This window comes from Rhyacophila brunnea, unplaced genomic scaffold, assembly GCF_057557595.1.
Source record: "Rhyacophila brunnea isolate RB1 unplaced genomic scaffold, BYU_Rbru_1.0 scaffold_3, whole genome shotgun sequence".
NCBI classification, from domain to species: domain Eukaryota; kingdom Metazoa; phylum Arthropoda; class Insecta; order Trichoptera; family Rhyacophilidae; genus Rhyacophila; species Rhyacophila brunnea.
In genome coordinates this window covers 45,401,226-45,407,602 of record NW_028232965.1, presented here as the reverse complement: position 1 = coordinate 45,407,602, position 6,377 = coordinate 45,401,226, and positions in this window count along the sequence as shown.

The following is a 6,377-nucleotide window of genomic DNA, read 5'->3' as shown; positions in this document are numbered from 1 at the left end:
GGTGAACCAACAGGATCAATCAAAGAGAATAAAGTATAATGGGAATATAAAATAAAAAAAATATCTGAGGGTAATAGGAGGTAATATTAGTAACAGAGGTAATATCAACATAAGAGGTAATATCAGTAACAGGCGGACACAAAAACCATAATAAATCAAATATTAAATACAGTTATACAGAATATATTGGAGGGTTATTGAAAATGATTAATAAATAAAAACACATACGTAGTAATCATGAGAGAAAGAAAAATAGAAAAAAAATCATATGAAAACCTTATAATAATTAAGGTGTGCACCACATCCACAGCATCTACGAACAGTACGCCACTGTTAAGAACATACTGTTATCATATTTAATATTCATGGCAATTAATTTTTTTGGTTACAAAGTTGGTCGATTAATTGAATTTTGAATTCATAATTGCAACAAAAGTTATATAGTTGTAACTAAGTATATTTTATTTTTAAACTATGTAGATTAACTTAATATACTTATTCGATCGCTATGTGAATATGGTTAGCTAAAGTGTCATAATCCCATGACAGATGTTATACTTTTACTACCGTTATGAATAATAATTAATTGTGTTTTTTCACAGCTATTCAATGACATTTTTTCGCGGATATTGCAGAGTACAATCAATCTCTTTTTGAATACCCCATGTGGTTTTATTTTTTACCCTAAAATTCGCTTTTTTACTAAAATCTCTCTATCGTACCGTAAATAAAAATCAATCATCCAAAAAACTGCAAGACTAAAATGTATTCATATACGCAATACACGTCATGTTTACATGTTTTGTATATTACTATTTTTTTCATACCGGTATAGAAATTTATTATAGGCAAGGAGTGGCTTTATCAAAATGAGATGTCTTCTTATCAATCGAGACCTTTACATAGGTATTCCCAAACCTTTTTTATGCTATGGAAGTATGGACACTAATCCAGAATACCACAAAGAGTTGAAACCTTTAAATTGTGGCTGTGTAGATGTACCTATCCTTAAAATTCCTTGGAATGGCAAGGTTATAAATATTGCTGTTCTATAACGATTGGGAAAGGACCGATAAGTAATGTGTAGTGACAAAATCATAAAATAAAAACCACAGTCACATTGTGAGAGGACAAAATACATTATTTCTCAATTTATTATCATAACGGAAAATCTAGCAGAGGAAGTCGCCGCATTTTTTTAACCTAATAATCTGCATGTTTGATACGAGTGCAACTCTACTGCACTGGGGTAGAAGGTGTTAAAGTAAAAATCGCCATGATGATGGCCAACCTCCGATTGGGAATGGCACAAGAAGAAGAACATACCCATTTAGTAGCAGTTAAAAAACAAGATTGGTCTTAAAACGAATACCTACGTTTTTCGCAACTCATTTTATTTTTTCACTTGTGACATCAGCCTTAGTCACTAAGGCTAATGCTCGATGCTTGAAAGAGCTACTTCCAATAATTCATAATTAATACCGTTTAAATGACATCGTGCCACCACCATTAATGAAAATGAATGCTAAAAAAATAATTTTAGCATCAAATCTCTCTAGCCAGGTACTCTCCGTGTAAACATTTTGTATAGTAAAAATTAAATAAGTAACCATTTTTGTTCCTAAGCGGACGGAGCAGTATCGGTCGTTATAGAGTGGGTGTTAAATTAACAATATTTTTTTACGAGGAATTGTTTTAGACACTCAAACACTTAAGCTATTGGATCCTTGCCCTGAACCAAATACATATTGCAAAAACAGCATGAAATTTTGTTGAAAAGTTTCTTACTACATACATACTCATTCTGTATAGGTACATTATTTTAATATGTTCCCCTAAAAATATTTCTTTTATATTTTTATTTCGTTTTTATTATGGCAACACCTATATCCCTCATTTGGCGACAGGATAGCTTCGGGATTACCTTTCAAAATCACCGGAGCGCTTTAAGCTCATACGACACGGCAATCACCCCAAAAATCTTAGTGTCACCATCACCAGAACTATTATCTACTAGCATATTATTATATGTATTAGAGTGTATTTTAGACTAAAAAATCCCCAATGCCTAACACAGATTTATGAAATAAATTAATAGTAAATAGTTGCTACCACCTATCACCAAAAACTATATAACATTAAGTACCTTCGATAATTTAATACATATTTGAAATTTGTTTAATACTTTCGTAGAATAAAGATACTTCAATACTCTAAGAGTTTTAAAACATTTTAAGAATATCTAATTACAATAATTTACTTACCAGAAACAATTTTAGCAGGTACTTAACTCTATTGAAAAAAAAAAAATTCCAAAAAAAAACGTTTTATGCTCTTTTCCAATCTACAAAATTAATATGACAGGCTTTCTATTCGACTAATCCATCGGGTCCCAGCTCCTTGTACACCGTGAACTGTTGTATCGGAAATATATGGCCGAATATTAAAGACCGTCCTACCTATTTGGGTCGTTCAGTACTGACATAAAAATCATAAATAAAACACGGTTCTTGTCGGTTTATACTTTACAGGAAGCCAGCAGCAAACAAATTTTGAAAATGGCCGATATACTGAATTATTTGTTAGGTTTGGTTAGGTTAGAATAGGTTTTCGTTCTTTAATTCATGAATTTTGCCAAAATCAGCTAAATTTGCGACCATATAGTATTCGGTCACCTCTTTCCGATAAGAAAGCTCACGACGAACTGTGCCACGGTGAAATGTTTTACGTACAATTTACACGTAACCTCCTAGCTCTGGGTCAAACAATCATAAAGAATGAGCATGCAGTTTTTGCAAACACAGTTGCAGATTCAGTGTCAGACGCTTTGCCACTACCCTGGAAGTCAAAATTAATTATTAACATGAGACAATTTAAAAATTACAATTTCAAAACGTTCACAACATAACATTACAAAAACAAAGAAATAGTACTAAATTCGGTATGCTGGGATATGCTAGGTAAATAATAAATATTGGTAAATCCCTTTACAGGTTATATTTTACCCTCTGGCATCATCCCCTTATTCCAAGGGTTACTGGTAGAGCGAGGCAAATGATGCCTAATGCATCGCGATAAGATCATGCGACCATTGTGTGATTAAAGATACAATCAGAAACTTAACACTCAGGAGTCCCTTATAATATTTTTAATAAATCCCTGCTTACCCATTTCCAATTAAAGTCGATAATAATCTTTTTCGATATATCCATTTGTCGATAGTTTATTTCATTTATTCAATAATAATTTGCAAACGAATAATACGAAATTTAATGCAGTTAAATATTTTTAACTTTCCAATAATTGAAAATGTTCGAATATTAGAATTAATGCATTATAGGCTATATTTACATGTATTGTCTTTCGTTATACTAATTATATTGTTATTGCTATATATATAATATGTGAGACTCACAGAGAAAGATAGAATAATACGCCTGTTTCGTTTAAATGCGCCATATTCAAAATGTTGTATAATTGACATTTATTAATCGAATTTTTAATGTATGCTCTACCTTTCTTATTATTCTGTTTTTCTATTCTATCTTAAATTACTCATAATATTATGTATACATTTCAATAATATTATATGTATAAAAAATGTTACTTTTTTGTCTATAATAATTATTCAATATTCATTCTCATTTTTCTTATGTATATTTTATGTTCTTCTTACTTTCTATCTTGTTAGGCTTAACTATATTCTAATTAATATATTATGGAAACTTTACTAGTTGCAATATCTTTTCTCTAATCTATTGTTATATATTATATATTTGTAATCAATGTAACTATTTGTATTCCTTAATATTTTTTTTTAAATACAGCGGATGTCTTTGTAATACCTATAGTGAAATAGACACCAATTTATTATTATAAACACTGTACAACTAGCAATAAGTCAAACAAATATAAAATTGTTGAATTGTAATTTTAAGATGAATATAAGTGTAACATACCTATATATTTATATAAGTAGGAGTACTACCAACTTTTAACTTCATAGTGGTTGTAAATTGTGATCAAAATGACTAAAGTTTTGAAAAAAATGCTCATTGTTAATATTTATGTATTTTTATTTGCTAATATTTATTATAAATTTTACGTTTAAGACTTTCACATGTGACGTGAAGAGTATAAAAATATATAAGTACCATTTTTAAGACGTGGTAATACATTTCTTCAAATATGTAAGTTAAAATTGTAATGAAAATAAAATTATTATTAAAATCCTTTTATGACAACGTAAAAATAGAAAAGTCTTAAAAAATGTAATTGTTATGTGTTGTCGGTATATGAAAAAAAAATCTATCATTATAATTTCTATAAAATTCATTAATATTCACTCCTAATGCGCGTGTACCACCCCAACCCTAAGTCCCTAAGGGATGTTTCATTTTATCCATTCATGCCATTTAACAAGTACAAAGGATTTTTGATCCTCCAGCGATTCGGCTTTTGACATGTTGCATGAACAATGCTGGAACCCCCAAAAAGTATTCGAAATTTAAAATTGAGTTGGTTGTTTTTTGAAATGTATATATTTAATCATGTATCATATCTATTTTTTTTATAATATGCATTTAATTAAAATACTCACTAATTATATCTAGGTACATTATTTGTAACAGCCTCCGAAACATATCTAGAAGAAAAACCCTTGAAAAGATCTTGGACCAACTTGAGTTCAAACCAGTATTCCAGGCAAGAGTTTTAACAAATTTAGCTGCCCACTCAAGTACTGAAAGCTCTCGTCATCATGGTAGGATCTTGAGTTTTTCCAAATTATATAATATTATATTCAATTTAATATAATATATAATTTGATTTAATATAATATAATTATATTAAATATAATTTAACTTACTACATACCTAAAATTCTTTAATTATGTACTTACCTATTGTAAACGAGACGTATATTCGAATAAAATTTTAATATAATAAATACACTACATATATGGAACGTGCTCATGTATACATATGAAACATTGACCCATAATGCGCATGAAAAGGTGCATGTTGGTCATAACGCGTAAAGAATTGGTTAAATCCCCTTAATAAGCTGCATCCTTGACACTACGATTTCAATATTCTCTACTTCTGAGCAGAGTTGGTAATTCACTTAGTGAGAAAGTATGTGATAAAATTTCCATTCTAAATTATCAAGTCCTTGGAGACGTTATCATGTAGCATTAATGAAACCATCCATCTACTATTATTAATTTATCACTTCATCATCGAAGTTCTCACTTGACGTAAGGTGCGATTTATTGGTGTTAATCGAGATTCTCGAGAATATTGAATTCAAATATTGGATATAATTCGATAATGGTATTCCGGGTAGCAAGATTTAAACCATTTGGTCAAAATCGAGCAATGCCTACTAAAAATTTTATATGAAGGCAATTCAAAATCTTACGACAAGTTATAAATCAAGTAACGGTTATTGTGTATAAGAAACAACATGTTATTAAATATGTTTGGTTTTTTTTCACAATGTCCAGACTTAAGACCTGTAAAATAATTCTGATACATTATTGGTTTTCACATTGCGGCAGGTTAACATATCGTTAAGGACCCTTGTCTCCACTCGTATATATTTTCATATTATATTCGAGGGCAGGGGTGGATCTATGTGTATATAAGTAAACATGCTAGTGATAAATGATCACATAAACTCTTAACCACCATTTTCGGCTGGCAACTTTTCAATTATAAAAATACGAGTTTAATCAAATATGAATAAACAGAAAGAGTGCCAATATTAGACACCTATCTACATATCATCGATATTCTAATATAGACACCTTGTAGGTATCTGACATTCAATATGTACGATAGGGGGAATTAAAATGTTATAAGAAATCAGGTAATCAAATTAAATTAAATAAAAAATACAGTTACCTTAAAAAATAAACTGAATTATTTTTGCACTAAGCGTATTTTACCACGTTTTTATTAGCTCGTATTCTTGTTTGTCCAGTACAATTTTTTTCATGTTTGTCCAAATCTTGCAATCGATTTTTAACTAACTTCCCGACTATAGTAGATAGACATTTGAATCTTTTAGAATATATCAAAACACGATGACAATGCATTATTTTAATATTTTTACCCATATTTAAGCAGAATTGAATTCATTTTCAGTTAATTCTGTTTTGTATGAAAAGTTATTTTGGAAGAAATCCGTAAAAAGTAAAATACTATTATTGGTTGCTAAGGGGATGGTCCTAGCAACTAAATTATTAATATATACGTGCGTTACTATGGAAATCAATATGAAATGTCAAAATGACATTTCAGTATTCTATAATATTTATTCAGTACCTATTTCTATCGAGTACAAAAAAAAGGATTTATTAATACATACATAGA